This window comes from Capra hircus, chromosome 3 (assembly GCF_001704415.2).
Source record: "Capra hircus breed San Clemente chromosome 3, ASM170441v1, whole genome shotgun sequence".
NCBI classification, from domain to species: domain Eukaryota; kingdom Metazoa; phylum Chordata; class Mammalia; order Artiodactyla; family Bovidae; genus Capra; species Capra hircus.
This window is the reverse complement of record NC_030810.1, coordinates 1,992,981-2,010,094: the sequence shown is the minus strand read 5'-3', so window position 1 is coordinate 2,010,094 and position 17,114 is coordinate 1,992,981.

Here is a 17,114-nt window from a genome sequence, read left to right as displayed (position 1 = left end):
TGCCCCCTTTTTGCAGCATCAGCAGGAGGTGGCCTGTGGTGGTCGGCCTCTGATTGGGCCCCCTCGCCCCCATCACGGGGTTGCAGTCCCCCTCCCCCACTGTACCGGGGTTGGGGGGTCTGGGTGATGGAGGGGGCTGGGCTGCCACTCCTGAGATTAGACGGCCAAGGACGCATGACTTCCGTCTTAGCTGCTCTGTCTCACCTTCTTGGATCGCTTGCTCTGGGGGAAGCCAGCCACCAAGCAGAGACCACAGGACAAGGCACAGAGGCCTCCTGCACAGGAGCATGTGTGTGAACTTGGAGCCTCCGGTCCCAGCGAAGCCTTCAGGAGGGAGCACAGCTCCAGCTCTCAGCTTGTTTGGCGCTTCCTGAGTGAGAGCCACCCAGCCTGGCCACGCCAAGAGCCCTGCCCCTTGGAAACTCTGTGCAGTGATAAACGTCTGCTGTTCAGGAGGTTAGATATCTAGGAAGCTTGATGGCAGCAGGAGGTGCCTAACCCGTGGCCCCAACAATCCTGGGTCCCCATCATGCCTTGCCGTGTCAGAGCTCAGGCCCTGAAGCCTGAAGCCACCTGAAGCCTCCTTTTTGTGGCCACCCCTACCTGACTCCTCTCGGGGTCCTTCTGGACCGGCGGCCATTCCTCAGCGTGACCCCTGCCCCTCCTCTGGGACCCTCGTCTTGGTGGGAAGCCCTCCACGCCCTCTCTGAGTTCCAGAACAGGAGCCCAGGAGAGTCGGCAGGTCTGGCCTCGGGTCCCACAGCCCATCACACAGAACCCACGGCACCACCGCAGAGTGGGCAGCAGCGTCTCTGTGGGACCCCCCGTCCCCCTGCCCCCCATGTTTAGTCTACCGGGAAGCGGACCCCTGCCCTGCCCTCAGGGGAGACCACTCCCCGGCCCAAACCTCGACTGCAGGCTTGCGGGACCCAAAGCTAAGCTTGCCAACCTCTGACCCACAGACACTGTGAGACAGTAGATGTGGGAATGATAACAACCAACAAATAAACCTGCGGGAATTTGCTGTGCAGCAGCAGATGGTGCAAATGCTGCTTCATCAGGATCCAAACAGAAGACGGCAGGGGCCGTGGGGGCTACGCACTCACCCCATCAGTCCCGGCCCGCGTGGGTGAGCGTGGCTCTCAGTGTGGGCGCTCTGGGCTCAGAGACCCGTGTGGCCGCCCTGCTCGGGCAGTGCCCTCTGAGCCTTCTTTCCCGCCTGTACGAAGTGCACAGCAGTGCTGCTGGCTCTGTGGAGTTGCTGAAAGAATTATCTAAGCGCTCAGAGCACCGCCTGCAGCCACCCTGACTCGTTCAGGCTCTCCTTGTTTCGCCTCCGTGGTCTGCCAGCGCCTGCGGGGGAGGCCGAGGACCCTGAGAGATGCCGTGTTTAAGTGTTGAGAAGAAATCCCAGAGACTCCTCAGGGCGACCAGGGAGAAGGCCGAGAGGCGAGTGGCCATGGTCAAGGTCAAGGGTGACCTCTTGGCTTTTGTTTCACGACCATCTCTGGCCCAGGTGTATGCCCTCCTTTTTCACCGCGGGTGCCCGCAGGCCCTCCTGGGTGAGGACCGTGGGTGACGGAAGAGTGCCGCTCTGTCCTCTCTTGGTTCCCAGGGCGGGTCCCACACCCTCCTTCCCAGAAATCGAACGCCCAGAAAACTAGCGGGAGGAGCCCCTGGCAGCCAGGAGCAGCAAACACATTTTTCAAGCAGTGGAAGGAATCGGGCTGCCTGTGAATGTTAGCGACAAGCTTATATGAGAACTCAGTGCAAGAGCTGTAATCAGGATGATGACAAGGTATCACAAGAAGACAAAGGAAGCGGAGCCAGAAATTAAGGAGGTTACGCAAAGAGGCAAGCCGCTAGCCGGTGACTGCAGACGGGAGGGTCAGAGCCTCTGTCTCAACAGAGACAGGCTTGGGAAAAACCGCGGGGTGGCTGGTGGGAGAGGGCTGTCGCTAGAATGTGCTGAACCCAGAGGAAACAGAAGCGCTCTCCCTGCAGAGCGAGGGTGGGAGAGTAAATGGGGAGGCGACTGTCTGCCTGCCAAGCCGCCCAGAAGGCCCTGAGTATAGGCGGGAAACCCTGGCTGGTCACGGTGCCTCTCTGCGCCCACGGAACCGTGCAGTGTGTGGGCGCAGGATGGGGAGAGGCTGGTACATCTGCCCTGCTGGCCTCACCCACACGGAGGGGCATCCCCAGCTGGCACAGGTGCAAATGCAGCCCGGGGCGTGGGAGGACCAGGAGTCCAGCCCCGGTTCCAGCCCTGGTGCTATGTGACCTTGGCCTCGCCTTCTGTATCTACAAGACGGGGGGCTGAGCCCCCTTCATTCCTGCCCTCCTGCCCTCCCTGCGTCCACCTCCACGCAGCCCAGCTCCTGGGGCCGTGGGCACCCGGGCTTCAGTCTCCCCTGGGCCCTGCTGGAGTGTGAGCAGAACTCTCTACGTCCTCAGTGGAACCCAGGGGGCTTCTGCCCCCAGATCGCAGCCATGATTACCTCCCACCCTGAGTCACAGGAAGGGACAGTCACCTGAGATGCTGTCATTTGCTCTTTTTAAAGCCTTACGCGTGACGTCCGTTTACTTTCCTAATGGTCTTCTACCCTCAGAGGAAATGAAGTCAGGAAGATAAAGACCCTGATGAGGAGCCGGAGGCTGGCAACATCGGGCGACGGGGTGCCCGGGGCCGGGAAGGTAGAGGCTCAGGCACCAGGCCGGGACGCGGTGGCTCGGCCGAGCATCCGCTTTCACTCGGGAACGCGCATGCGCTCAGGTGCACCAAGGGGACTAGAGGCCGGCCACACCCGCAGGCGCACAGCGTCCTCCCCGAGCACCGGAGCCCGGTCTCCCGCCCGTCTGCTCCCGGCTGTGCCGCGTGGGGACCTGGGCCTGCGGGCCGCGGTCACGGTGGCGCCGGGGCCCAGCCTGAACTCTGCGGAGCGGACGTGAGGTGCAGCCCGCGTGCCTGTGTGCACGCGGCTTGTCCAGAAAGGTTCTTTAGAGGAGACAGGAGCGTCAAGGGTGCGGGATGGCGGTGGAGCGTGTGGGTGCCCTGCGGGAGCCCTGCAGGGGTCTGCTCCTGAGTGTGTTTTCAAGGCCGGGGTGCAGGCTCTGGGACCACCCAGCAGTCCCAGATGGTCACCTCTGGAGCTCAAGGACAGAGGGTCAAGGCTGCAATCCACTGGAAGCAAAGAGCCCATCAGTCATGGTGGGGGCGTCTCATGGGCAGATGGGGTGGGGGGCTCATGGGCAGATGGGGGGGGGGTCTCATGGGCGATGGGGGGGGGGTCTCATGGGCAGATGGGGTGGGGGGCATCCTGGAGGTGAATGGACAGTGTCCACCCCACCGATTTGCTCTGGGCTGGACAGTGTTCTGTGCACGGGGTCCCCCTTCCTCCCAGGTCCTCACCGTTTACCTTATAGATACTCTGAACCCCACCCTCCCAAAGTAGGTGAAAGTGTTACTCGCTCAGTCGTGTCGGACTCTTTGCAACCCCATGGACTGCAGCCCGCCAGGCTCCTCTGTCCATGGGGTTCTCCAGGCAAGAATACTGGAGTGGGGTGCCACTCCCTTCTCCAGGGGGTCTTCCTGACCCAGGGACTGAACCTGGGGCTCCTGCATTATAGGCAGATTCTTTACCATCTTAGCCACCAGGGAAGCCCTCTCAAAGATCCTCAAGCAGTTAAAAGCAGCATTTTTTTTTTTTTTTTTGCTATGGAGAACCCCTGAAAACTGAACTGGAGAGGAGCGACTTGGTCATCATAAATTTCTCTAAAAGACAAGTAACCAAACTATTTTTATTTCCCAGCACAAAAATGGCTAAAAGAAAGCTTGATCCCAAGTACAACCCCTGACTTTATCTTTGTGTGTTCGTCTTGCAAGGTACTCATGTAACTGATTTGGAACCTGACCATGGGGGAGCATCTTTCGGGAACAAAGTCTGGTGTGATGGTGGCAGGTGCCACTGTCTGAGACAACCATGGTCAGAGGAAGAAGCTGCTCACAGCCCTTCCTTGCCAGCTGAGCCCCCTTCCTGTCCTGGAGCCAGACAACCAGACCCTACAGAACTTTGACCTTGAACTTTAACAAAGCTCTTCCTGGATCTGCCACTTCCATCATCCTGGTGCTTCCCTGGAGACTCCCAGCGAAAGAGAGGTCGGGGCAGCTGGTTCCATCTTTCCTCTCTTGGGTAAACCACAGGGTGGAAATCCTGGAGGACTTTCTGTAGGAAGGGACATTTGAACTCTGCCGTAGGGTGAAGGATTAGCTGGAGCATGGACAGAAAGTGTGTTCTAGGGCAAAGAAAGCCTCCTGTTGTGTCTTCAGGGCCTGATTCTACTTCTGTGGCTGGAGCTTAGAGGCAGGTGTGGCTCTGGATACAGAGCCCTGCCCTAAAAAGAGGTGATCTGATCTTTAAGAAATAGGAAGCCACATGGTGTTTGAGGAACTGAGTAAAGCAATATGACCGATAGAGGAGAGAAATGATTATGTATGCAAGTTCAGCTGCAAGAGGAAGAAACTGCCGCGTGAGATGCTGACAATAATTATGTTAATGACATCATGGGCTGCATAATAGCTCCCAAATGTTGTGGGAAGAAATTACACATCCAGACAGGTTCAAGTCCTTAGAAGTTAATTATACCAAGTCCGAGCTCCTCCGTGTAGGGCCTTGCCATGTTTAGAGAGGGTAATAGCAAACTCAGAAAGATTTTTAATCTAACATACACCCATCCTTCAAATCGCGATCTCTAAGCCCTGTTGTAATTCCTCGGCTGTAAACAGTTTTGAGGTTAATTACTCTCCAGTGAAGAGTCAATTAGAAAAGGAAGCTTCCCGCTCAACATAAGTAGATTAAAACAGACATTTCAGACCTTGTCAGACCCAGGTTTGCAAAGAAAATACTAGTCTAACTTATTTTCTTGCTAAAAAAAAAAATCATCTGGGCAACAAAGTGCTCCACAGAGCTGGGTGGCAGAGTGATCTTGGGCTTTCTGGAGCAGACAGGCTGGCTGGGCCCTCGTCCCCCAGTCTGGCTGCAAACCCCAGGCCTGCCCACCTTGCTCTCCGCCCCTAGGGCTTCCTTTCTCTGGGGGAACCCCTGCCGAAGTCCCTCTACCCTCCCGTGGCGGTTTCTGCACAAGCTCTGGGCCAGCGTCTCAGCCTCCCTGGGCAGGCTTTCTACACAAAATCTGGGCCGGTGTCAGCCCCAGACTGGAAGTTCTGCACATTCTCCCGGGGGGCTGGTGACTGGGAGCCGATAGGGCCTCGTGACACCCTCCTTGCCATGGGCTGTGCACCCCTGCGTGCGGCAATCTTCTCTGGCTGTGGGACATTTTGGGACTTTGTTCCAGAGGAAACGGAAGCCTTCGTGTTTGAGGAGAGACTGAGGCTGGGGACAGTTGCGGGCCAGCCGTGAACTGGGTGACGGGAGGAGGGGCTCTGCGTCCTGAGTGGAGATGAGGGAACCCCCCTCCTCCGCAGCCTCGCTCAGCCCCCGGGTCCTGGGGTGTGTGCACGTCCCTCCCACTCAAGGCCTTGGGCTCAGGGCTCGGGATGTGTGTGCATGAGTTGTCGAGGGGCTGGGCTGCTGAGGTGAAAGGGGAGGGGGTGCTGGGTGAGTGACAACCCTCCAACACACACACAGGTAAAACCCACAAACACACACCGCCCAATTGCACACACACACCCCATATATACAATAAACACCACACGCACAATAAACACCACACACATCACACACGGTGAACACCACACACACACACCACATACCACACAAGACACACAACACACACGCCATAAGCATCACACACACACCACACGCCCCACACACCTCACTCATCCACATGACGCACACACGTCACTTCCGCCCTCCCTGAGCACGCGCGTCACTTCCGCCCTCCCTGAGCACGCGCGTCACTTCCGCCCTCCCTGAGCACACGCGTCACTTCCGCCCTCCCTGAGCACGCGCGTCACTTCCGCGCTCCCTGAGCACATGCCCGGGCCACTTCCGCAGTGACCTCAGCTCCTGTGCCTCCCTCCTGCACCTCCATCAGGGCTAGGACCCGGGAGGGCACCGTCAGACGCTGACCACCGTCTCCCAAAGTCCTCAGCGCGGATGCTGCCTGAGACGAGTGAGGGCTCCTGTGGGGGGAGGGCGTGTGCTGTGCTGGGGGTGGGGGGACACCTTCAGACACCTACAGAGAGGCAGGCTTTGCATTCAGAGGGTGTGTGAGTGTAGAACGTGTGTGTGTGTGTTGTGTGCATAGTGGTGTGAGTGTGCTGAGTGGAGTCTGTCTCAGGTGAGTGTCTGTTGTGTGTGTGTTGGATGAGTGGGGTGTGTTTGTTGGGGAATGTATGTTGGGTGTGTCTGTGAATGTGTGTGTATTGGGTATGTGAAGTGTGAAGTATGTGTGGGGGACTGTGTGTTATCTGTGTGGAGTATGTTGGATGGGGTAGTATATGTTTGGGAGAGTGTGTGTGTTGCATGTATGGAGTGTTTGTCAGAAAGTGTATGTTGGATGTGTTTGTGTGAGTGTGTTTGTGTGTTGGGTGTGTGAAGTGTGTGTGGGCGGACTGTGTTATCTGTGTGGAGTGTGTGTTTGGCAGAGTGTGTGTTGGGTGTGCGTTGGGTGTGTGGAGTGTGTGTGTGGGAATGTGTGTTGTGAGTTTGTGAGTTGCGTGTGTGGAGTCTGACGGAGTGTGTGTTGTGTGTGTGTTGGGTGTGTGAAATGTGTGTGGGAGGACTATATGTTATCTGTGAGGAGTGTGTGTGGGGGAATGTGTGCTGTGAGTGTGTGAGTTGGGTGTGTAGAGTGTGTGTGGGGAATGTGTGTTTTGTGTGAGTTGGGTGTGTGGAGTGTATGTGGAGATGTGTGTTGTGTGTGAGCTGGGTGTGTGGAATGTGTGTGGGGAATGTGTGTTGTGAATGTGAGTTTGGTGTGTGGAGTGTGTTTGAGGGAATGTGTGTTGTGAGTGTGTGAGTTTGGTGTGTGGAGTGTGTGTGGGGAATGTGTGTTGTGTGTGTGTTGGGTGTATGGAGTCTGTTTGAGGGAGTGTGTGTTGTGTGTGAGTTGGGTGTATGGAGTGTGTATGGGGAGTGTGTGTTGTGAGTGTGAGTTGGGTGTGTAGAGTCTGTTTGAGGGAGTGTGTGTTGTGTGTGAGTTGGTGTGTGGAGTGTGTTTGAGGGAGTGTGTTGTATGTGTGTGTGTTGAGTGTGTGATGTGTGTTTGAGGGAGTGTGTGTTGTATGTGAGTTGGGTGTGTGGAGTGTGTTTGAGGGAGTGTGTGTTGTGAGTGAGTTGGGTGTGTAGAGTGTGTGTGGGGAATGTGTGTTGTGAGTGTGTGAGTTTGGTGTGTGAAGCGTACGTGAGGGAATATGTGTTGTGAGTGTGTGAGTTGGGTGTGTGGAGTGTGTGTGGAGATGTGTGTTGTGTGTGAGTTGGGTGTGGAGTGTAATGGAGTGTGTGTGAGTGGTGTTGGTGTGTGGGTGTGGAATGTGTGTTGTGAGTGTGTGAGTTGGGTGTGTGGAGTGTGTGTGGGGAATGTGTGTTGTGAGTGTGTGAGTTTGGTGTGTGGAGTGTGTTTGAGGGAGTGTGTGTTGTGAGTGTGTGAGTTGGGTGTGTGGAGTGTGTTTGAGGGAGTGTGTGTTGTGTGTGAGTTGGGTGTATGGAGTGTGTGTGGGGAATGTGTGTTGTGAGTGTGTGAGTTGGGTGTGTGGAGTGTGTGTGGAGAACGTGTGCTGTGTGTGAGTTGGGTGTGTGGAGTGTGTGGGGGGGAATGTGTGTTGTGAGTGTGTGAGTTGTATGCGTGGACTGTGTCGGGGGAGTGTTGTGTGACCCTAGGTTCTGTGACCCCTTGGTGACCCCTTGGTTCTGTCCCCAGGGTGCCATCCGCAGGCAGTTGCTGACCTGCATTCTCACCTTGCAGATCCATTTTAGTTTTCTGGAAACATCTGTTAATAGAAATATAGTATGTATTCTTATTCTTTTTAAACTTAAAAACAATCAGATAGTAAAACAGACGTTTTTCTCTGGGCTTAGAGTTCCATAAGTGTTAGCAAGGAATTTCATTCATGGAATCATCACAGCAGGTCCGAAAGTTTCTTTATGGTCACCTTTCTCCATCGTAGAGGCGTCCCTGGCGGCTCAGATGGTAAAGAACCCGCCTGCAGTGCAGAAGAGCCGGCTTCAATCCCTGAGTTGGGAAGATCCCTGGAGCAGGAAATGGCGACTCGCTCCAGTATTCTTGCTGGAGAATCCCAGGGACAGAGGAGCCTGGCGGGCTGCAGTCCACAGGGTCACAGAGACGGGACTAACATGCTCTTCATGGTCACTTTCTCCCCATCGTAACCCCTGGCAGCAACTGCTCTCCTTCATCATACATTTGTCTGTTTTTAGAATGACATAAAGATAGAATCCTATGATATGGAGACTTTGAGGTTGCTTTTTTCCTCCATGTGATACCGTCGGCATCGTTTTGGCCAGCGAGGATGTGGGCTGTTTGCCTTCTTTGTGGGTGAGTCGTGCTCCCCTGTGGACTCCGCAGGCTGTCCATTCACAAGTTAAGGGCGTTTGGGCTTCTCTCAGCATTGGGCAGACGTGAACAGAGCCAGGCTTTGTGAAGTCCCCCTTGCAGGGAGCTGGTCACCCTGGCATTCCTGTGGAAGTCCTTGAGCTTTGTTCTGAGACGCAGGGATGCTGCAAGGACGGTTCGATCCTTTGGCGTCTTGGTGAGTGAGGAGGGTGTCCACGCTGCTGGTAGGAATAGAAACCACCACCCCTCCAGCCATCTGAGGGTTGTTCTTCCAGCTCTTTGGGGGCATTGCTCAGGGGGCTTCTTCTCACCCATGCCCTACCGGGCACTCAGCTCTAACCCAAGGGGGCTCTGCGTGCTCTCCAGGACACTACCCCCGAGCAGTTGCCACCTCTCCCAGCTCTGCCCTCTGCTGCTGGCTGCTTTTGGGTCCCTGGCATTGCCTCCACCTTGCACCTGCTCTGCTGCCTGGATGCCCGCTCCAGCGATCACCCGGGGCAGCCCAGGGCCGCCTCACCCGACATGCAGGGTCTCGGACACTCCTGCTTTGTCAGCTTTATTTCGAGCAGAGGACAAACTCAGACCCTGTCACTCTGTTGTGGTGGGTGCAAAGGGCAGTCTCCAGCCCGGGACAACTGCCCTTTGGTTTTCCGCCTTTTATGGCCCTCCGTGGCTCTAATTCTGTAATTATGTTTATTTTCCCATATAAAAGCTAGAATTAGCTTGTCAAGTTCCTGCTGTTATTTTATTAGACTCACATTAAGGTTTCTAAAGATCATTAACGTAGCAGTTCTTCAGAAAATTGAGTTCTTACGCAATATTAAAATACATCTTTCCACATAGTCAAGTCTTCTGTGTCTCAGTAGGATGTTAAACTTTTCTTAATACAGTTTTAAAAATTTTCTTGTTAAATTAATTCCTAGGTATTTTATTTTTTCATATCTTTAACAGGTTATTGTTTATATAAAAATTTAGTATGTTAATTTTGTGACCAACGTTATGTTGGCACCAATTTTTAAAATTGTTAACCATTTTCAAGTACATTTTCAGCTCTGTTTGGGTCTCATAAGCAAATAGTTGGACACCACCTCCTCTTTCCTTTGTAACATTCTCTTGTTGCATTGACTAGCCCTTCTAGAAAAGCATTAAATGATGTGGCAATTTGGGATATCCTTGCTCACTCAGCATTAAGGAGAGGGCTTATTTTCTTTTATAGTAAGAAGGATCATACTTTAAAATTTGAGATAAACATTCTGATGCCTCTAAGGTATTATCCAACAAATTCCTCCATTATTATTTCTTGAAGACAGGTTGAATATTGAATTTCATAGAGTGGCTTTCAAACTCTAAGGAGCAGAGACCTCCTGTTGCACCCACGTGGAGTGGCCCCATCTTTCCCACAACTCAGAAGCCTTGGACACACACCACAGTCAGGCATAGGAGGACTGACGTGGGAGGAAGGTGGTGGGCTGCCGAGGGGGCTTAGGGCTTGGGGAAGATGTGCAGGGAGTCCTTGGGGTCCCTCCTGGCCTTCAGCCCTGAACTCACAATAGACACCGACAAAAAAGGTGTCAAGAGAAATGAGTTCCCCCAGTCAGAGGAATGGGCAAGGGTTGTCTAGGAGCAGGGCACTCTGGTCAGTGCTTGCCCTCCGCCAGCCAAGCACCAGGTGGATGACTGCCTCCCACCCTCTGGATTGAGCAGGGAAATGGTGAAACTGGTCTCCCATCCCACCCCACTCTCTCCACCCCACCTCACAGAAGCAGGTGACCAACTCAGAGTCCCCTGCCTGGTGGTGTCAGGAGAGTGATATATTCAGTTCACTTCAGTCGCTCAGTCATGTCTGACTCTGCAACCCCCATGGACTGCAGCACGCCAGGCCTCCCCGTCCATCACCAATTCCCGGGACTTGCTCAAACTCATGCCCACTGAGTCGGTGATGCCATCCAACCATCTCATCCTCTGTCGTCCCCTTCTCCTCCTGCCCTCAATCTTTCCCAGCATCAGGGTCTTTTCAAATGAGTCAATTATTTGCATCAGGTGGCCAAAGTATTGGAGTTTTAGCTTCAATATCAGTCCTTCCAATGAATATTCAGGACTGATTCTCTTTAGCATGGACTGGTTGGACCTCCTTACAGTTCAAGGGACTCTCAAGAGTCTTCTCCAACACCACAGTTCAAAAGCATCAATTCTTCGGTGCCCAGCTTTCTTCACAGTCCACCTCTCACACCTGTACACGATCACTGGAAAAACCATAGCCTTGACTAGATGGACCTTTGTTGGCAAAGTAATGTTTCTGCTTTTTAATATGCTGTCTAGGATGCTCATAACTTCCCTTCCAAGAAGTAAACATCTTTTAATTTCATGGCTGCAGTCACCATCTGCAGTGATTTTGGAGCCCAAAAGATAAAGTTAGCCACTGTTCCCACTGTTTCTCAATTTCCCATGAAGTGATGGGACCAGATGCCATGATCTTCATTTTCTGAATGTTGAGCTTTGAAACAACTATTTCACTCTCCTCTTTCACTTTCATCAAGAGGCTCTTTAGTTCTTCACTTTCTGCCATAAGGGTGATATCGTCTGCATATCTGAGGTTATTGATATTTTTCCTGGCAGTCTTAATTCCAGCTTGTGCTTCTTCCAGCCCAGTGTTTCTCATGATGTACTCTGCATATAACTTAAATAAGCAGGGTGACAGTATACAGCCTTGACATACTCCTTTCCTGATTTGGAACCAGTCTGTTGTTCCATGTCCAGTCCTAACTGTTGCTTCCTGACCGGCATACAAATTTCTCAAGAGGCAGGTCAGGTGCTCTGGTATTCCCATCTTTTTCAGAATTTTCCACAGTTTATTGTGATCCACACAGTCAAAGGCTTTGGCATAGTCAATAAAGCAGAAATAGATGTTTTTCTGGAACTCTCTTGCTTTTTCCATGATCCAGTGGATGTTGGAAGTTTGATCTCTGGTTCCTCTGCCTTTTCTAAAACAAGCTTGAACATCTGGAAGTTCATGGTTCACGTATTGCTGAAGCCTGGCTTGGAGAATTTTGAGCATTCCTTTACTAGCTGTGAGATGAGTGCAATTGTGTGGTAGTTTGAGCATTCTTTGGCATTGCCTTTCTTTGGGATTGGAATGAAAAGTGACCTTTTCCAGTCCTGTGGCCACTGCTGAGTTTTCCAAATTTGCTGCCATATTGAGTGCAGCACTTTCACAGCATCATCTCTTAGGATTTGGAATAGCTAAACTGGAATTCCGTGACCTCTTTGTCCATAGTCATGCTTCCTAAGGCCCACTTGACTTCATATTCCAGGATGTCTGGCTCTAGGTGAGTCATCACACCATCATGATTATCTGGGTCATGAATATATTTCTTGTACAGCTCTTCTGTGTATTCTTGCCACCTCTTCTCAATATCTTCTGCTTCTGTTAGGTCCATACCGTTTCTGTCCTTTACTGAGCTCATCTTTGCATGAAATGCTCCCTTGCTATCTCTAACTTTCTTGAAAAGATCTCTAGTCTTTCCATTCTGTTGTTTCCCTCTATTTCTTTGCACTGATCACTGAGGAAGGCTTTCTTATCTCTCCTTGCTATTCTTTGGAACTCTGCATTCAAATGGGTATGTCTTTCCTTTTCTCCTTTGCTTTTTGCTTCTCTTCTTTTCACAGCTATTTGTAAGGCCTCCTCAGACAGCAATTTTTCTTTTTTTGCATTTCTTTTTCTTGGGGATGGTCTTGATCCCTGTCTCCTGTACAATGTCACGAACCTCTGTCCATAGCTCATCAGGCACTGTGTCTATCAGATCTAGGCCCTTAAATGTATTTCTTACTTCTACTGTATAATCGTTAGGGATTTGATTTAGTTCATACCTGAATAGTCTGGTGGTTTTCCCTACTTTCTTCAATTTAAGTCTGAATTTGGCAATAAGGAGTTCATGCATTGAGCCAGAGTCAGCTCCCGGTCTTGTTTTTGCTGACTGTATAGACCTTCTCCATCTTTGGCTGCAAAGAATATAATCAGTCTGGTTTTGGTGTTGGCCATCTGGTGATGTCCGTGTGTGGAGTCTTCTCTTGTGTTGCTGGAAGAGGGTGTTTGCTATGACCAGTGTGCTCTTTTGGCAGAACTCTATTAGTCTTTGCCCTGCTTCATTCTGTATTCCAAGGCCAAATTTGCCTGTTACTCCAGGTGTTTCTTGACTTCCTACTCTTGCATTCCAATCCCCTATAATGAAAAAGACATTTTTCTGGGGGGTGTTAGTTCTAAAAGGTCTTGCAGGTCTTCATAGAACCATTCAACTTCAGCTTCTTCAGCATTACTGGTCGGGGCATAACTCAGATCACTGTGATAATGAATGGTTTGCCTTGTGAATGAACAGAGATCATTCTGTCGTTTTTGAGATTGCTTCCAGGTACTTTTTAAATACCATGGCCTTGATATATTATGGGTGATATATTACCCATAGGAAAAAATAGCTTCATTGCTGGTGGATTTCTCATCTGGAATCAGGGAAGCCAGAAGCAAGTGGCAGCCACTTCTCAATCCTAGAGAACATCCCTCAGGAATGAAGGGGGAGTAAAGACATTCCCATGAAGGAACAGAGATAATTTGTTGGTAATACAAAAATAGCTTGAAAAATAGCTAACAGAATTTCTTTTTAAAAAAATTTTAATTGTAGGCTAATTACTTAACAATGTTGTGGTGGTTTTTGCCATACATTCACATGAATCAGCCATGGGTGTACGTGTGTTCCCCATCAAGAAACTGGTAACAGAAGAAGACTGGAATTTCAGAAAGGGAAGAAAAACATTAAAATTGGGGAAACAGGAGTAGATCTTGTATATAACACTTTTTTCTGGTGAATTTTCTTAAATGTACTTGATGGTTACATCGCTGGGCATGATGCGCAAGGTGTTGAGGTGAAACAGTCAAGGCCACGGTATTTAACAAGTGAGGAGTGAATGGAAAGTGTTAGCGGTCTGGTCGCGTCTGACGCTTTGTGGCCCCATGGGCTGTGGCCCTCCAGGCCCCTCTGTCCATGGGATTCTCTAGGCAAGAACGCTGCGTCGGGTGCTGCTGTCTTTTTCAGGGGATCTTCCTGACCCAGAAATTGAACCGGGTCTCCTGCTTGCGGGCAAACTCTTTACTGTCTGGGCCACCAGGGAAGCCCCGTTTAAAAAGTGAGGGAGGGCAAAGGAGTGGGAGCTTGGTCCCCACGTTCCCCTCAAAGCAGCAAGCTCTTGGTGTTAGAGACCGTAAGTCACCTATGTGAACTGTAACAGAGCACCCGCTAAGCCAATACCGCAGGACAGACTCGAAAACTCCATGAGCAAATCAAGAGGGAATTCTAGAAATTGTCCAAGTAACCCCCAGGAAGGTACGGAAAGGGAGACAGAAGGACAAACGGGAAATAAAGCACAAAGAAGACGGCAAACTTCAGCCTTAACACGCCAGTAATAACCTTCAATGTGAATGGCTTAACATACCACTTAAAAGACAAACATCGGTGGAGCGGATTTAGAAACAACCACCACGATCCAACAGTATTCCATGCGTAAGAACAGCCACCATCCAAAAATACTCCATGTGTAAGAAACACTCCAGATATAGCAACACAGGTACCTTGAAAGTTAATGGGGAAAAGATATGCAAACATTAGTAAGGACAGAAGCGGGAGCAGCACTAGTAACATCAGATGAAGCAGGCTTCAGATCAAAAAGGATCACTAGAGACAAGAGAGACGTCATACAATGGCAAGAGGATCAAACAGATGGGAGACATAAAAGTCCTAAAGGCTGTGCATCAGACAGAGAGCATGAAAATGCGTGAAACAGAACCTGACGGAGCCTGAGGGAGAAGACAGGTCCACAGCTGCAGGCGGGCTCTTCAGTGCCCTATCCTTAGCGATCAACACAAACCGAACAGCACCATCAAACGGTGACATCTAACGGATGTGCAGACAACACTCTGCAAGAGACAGCGCGATAGACGTTTTTTATTTCATGGGACGTTCACCAAGATAGATCATGCAGGTCATAAATCAAACCTCAACAAGCTTCAAAGATTTCAATCCTATACAGTATCTTCTCTGACAATAATGGAAGCAAATTAGTAATCAATACAGAAAGACAACAGGAAAATCTCTGAACACTTAGAAATTAAATAAGGCCCTTCTAGGTGATCCATCGGAGAAGGCGATGGCGCCCCACTCCAGTACTCTTGCCTGGAAAATCCCATGGACAGAGGAGCCTGGTGGGCTGCGGTCCATGGGGTCGCGAAGAGTCAGACACGACTGAGCGACTTCCCTTTCACTTTTCACTTTCATGTGTTGGAGAAGGAAATGGCAACCCACTCCAGTGTTCTTGCCTGGAGAATCCCAGGGACGGGGGAGCCTGGTGGGCTGCCGTCTATGGGGTTGCACAGAGTCGGACACGACTGAAGCGACTTAGCAGCAGCAGCAGCAGGTAATCCATAGGTCAAAGAGGAAGTTTCAAAGGAAATAAGAGAAATACACAGAACTGAGCGAAAATGGGAGTGCAGCCAGCCAATACACGTGGAAGACAGCTGGGAGAGAAGCTTGCAGCTCTGTACGTGATCACCTTAGGAAAAGAGAAAACCTCAAATCAGCATTCTAAGCTTCTTCCTCAAGAACTAGAAAATAAGAGTAAAGTGAACCAGAAGCAACCAGAAGAAAGGAAACAGTAACAAACAGAAATCAATATACTTGAAAACAGGAAAGCAATTGAGAAAAATCAGTGGAAGAAAAAGCTGGTTCTTTGAACAACAATCAATAAAATTGATAAACCTCTCACAAGACTCACTGAGATAAAAAGAGAAAAGATATAAATTACCAGTATCGGTAGTGAAATATAACAGGGGGTATCACTATGGTGCCTACAGATATCACAAGGACAATAAAAGAATACTATTAATACAAACAATTTTATGCTCATAATTTGACAACTTAGAGGAAATGAACCAAGTTTTCAAAAACTACAAACTACCATAACTCAACTAAAATGGAATAGATAAGCTGATTAATCCTAAAACTGTTTGAGTTTGTAATGAAAAAGCTCACAAGTGATTACTGACAAAGATACAAAAGCTATTGAACATGAAAAGGATGGCATTTTTAACAAATGGTGCAGAAGGAATCTGACATCCTCAGGCAATAACCAAACCAAACCCCCTCCCCCTCGATGTCAAGCTCAGACCTTACTCAAAAACCAACTGAAATGGGATTGTGAGCTTAAATACAAAATTACAAAATTTCTGGGGAAAAAGACAAAACCTTTGGGACCTAGGGATAGGTAAAGAGTTCTCAAGTTTTGACACCGAAATAAAAAAAGGAAAATCTGATAAATTGGATCTCATTAAAGTTAACAACTTTTGTTCTATGAAGAGGATGAAAAGATGAGCTCCTGAGTAGGGGAAGATACATGCAAACCATATAGCTGACAAAAGGCTCGATCTTAGAGCACATAAAGAACTCTTAAAACACTAGGAAAAAAGGAGACAACTCAGTTAGAAAATGAGTAAACACCTGACACTAAATATGGAAAATTCACACATGAAAAGTGAAAAGAGGGTCACTGTCATTAGCCATTAGGGAAAGGCAAATTACAACATGATGAGTTATTAACACGTACTTATCAGAATGGCTAAAGCAAAAAAAGCGATAACACCAAATGCTGGCAAAGATGTGGAGAAACTGATCACTCATCCATGGAAGACGGGACAGGAAATGGTGCAGCCTCTCTGCAAAACAGTTTTGAGTTTCTTGTAAAACTAAGCAGGCGACTGCCATGTGGCCTAGCGATCACTCTCCTGCGCATGCTCTCACAGAGATGAAAATCTACGCTCGCGCCGAGACAGCACATGAATATTTATAGGAGTTTTACTCGTACTAGTCAAAAGTTAGAACTTGTGTGTCCTTCAAGGAGTGAGTGGTTGGATGAACAGCAGTGCACTAACTTACGGAGCAGACGCTCAGAATTAAAAAGGGGCCAAGTACTGATACTCAGAACTTGATGAATTGTCGGAGAATTACCGAGTGAAAATATCCTGTCCCCAAAACTGCTGCATACGATCATGTTCACATAAAAGTCTTGAAAAGACAAATTTACAGGCCTGTGTTAGTGCAGGTCAGTGGTTTCTAGGAGACGGGTGGGGGGAGAGGGGGGCGTGCAGCTCAGGGCACCCTGTGGTGATGGACAGGTGCCACAGCCGTCAGCATCCTCGACGTGACGCCGTGCTAGTGGTCCAAGGTGCCATTGGGCAGCAAGGGGCAGGGGGTCTCTGTATTATTTCTTACAACTGGATGTGAATCTATAAATATCGCAAAATAAAAAGCTTAACTGAGAAACCTAAGGGGCTCACCATATGGGTTTCCTCCCATGACTTACTCATTTGGTGGGGGATGTAATAGATTTTCTTACATCGATCAGACCTCTTCAGCTGAGCCCTGCCTGTCGTGCGCTGTGCCTTTCACGCTCTGCTCCATCCCACGTGTTTATTATTTTTACAGTAATGTGTCTGAGGGAGACTCTGTTGAAGCCTGTCTGCGTTCAGTTATCTTTGTGTGCTA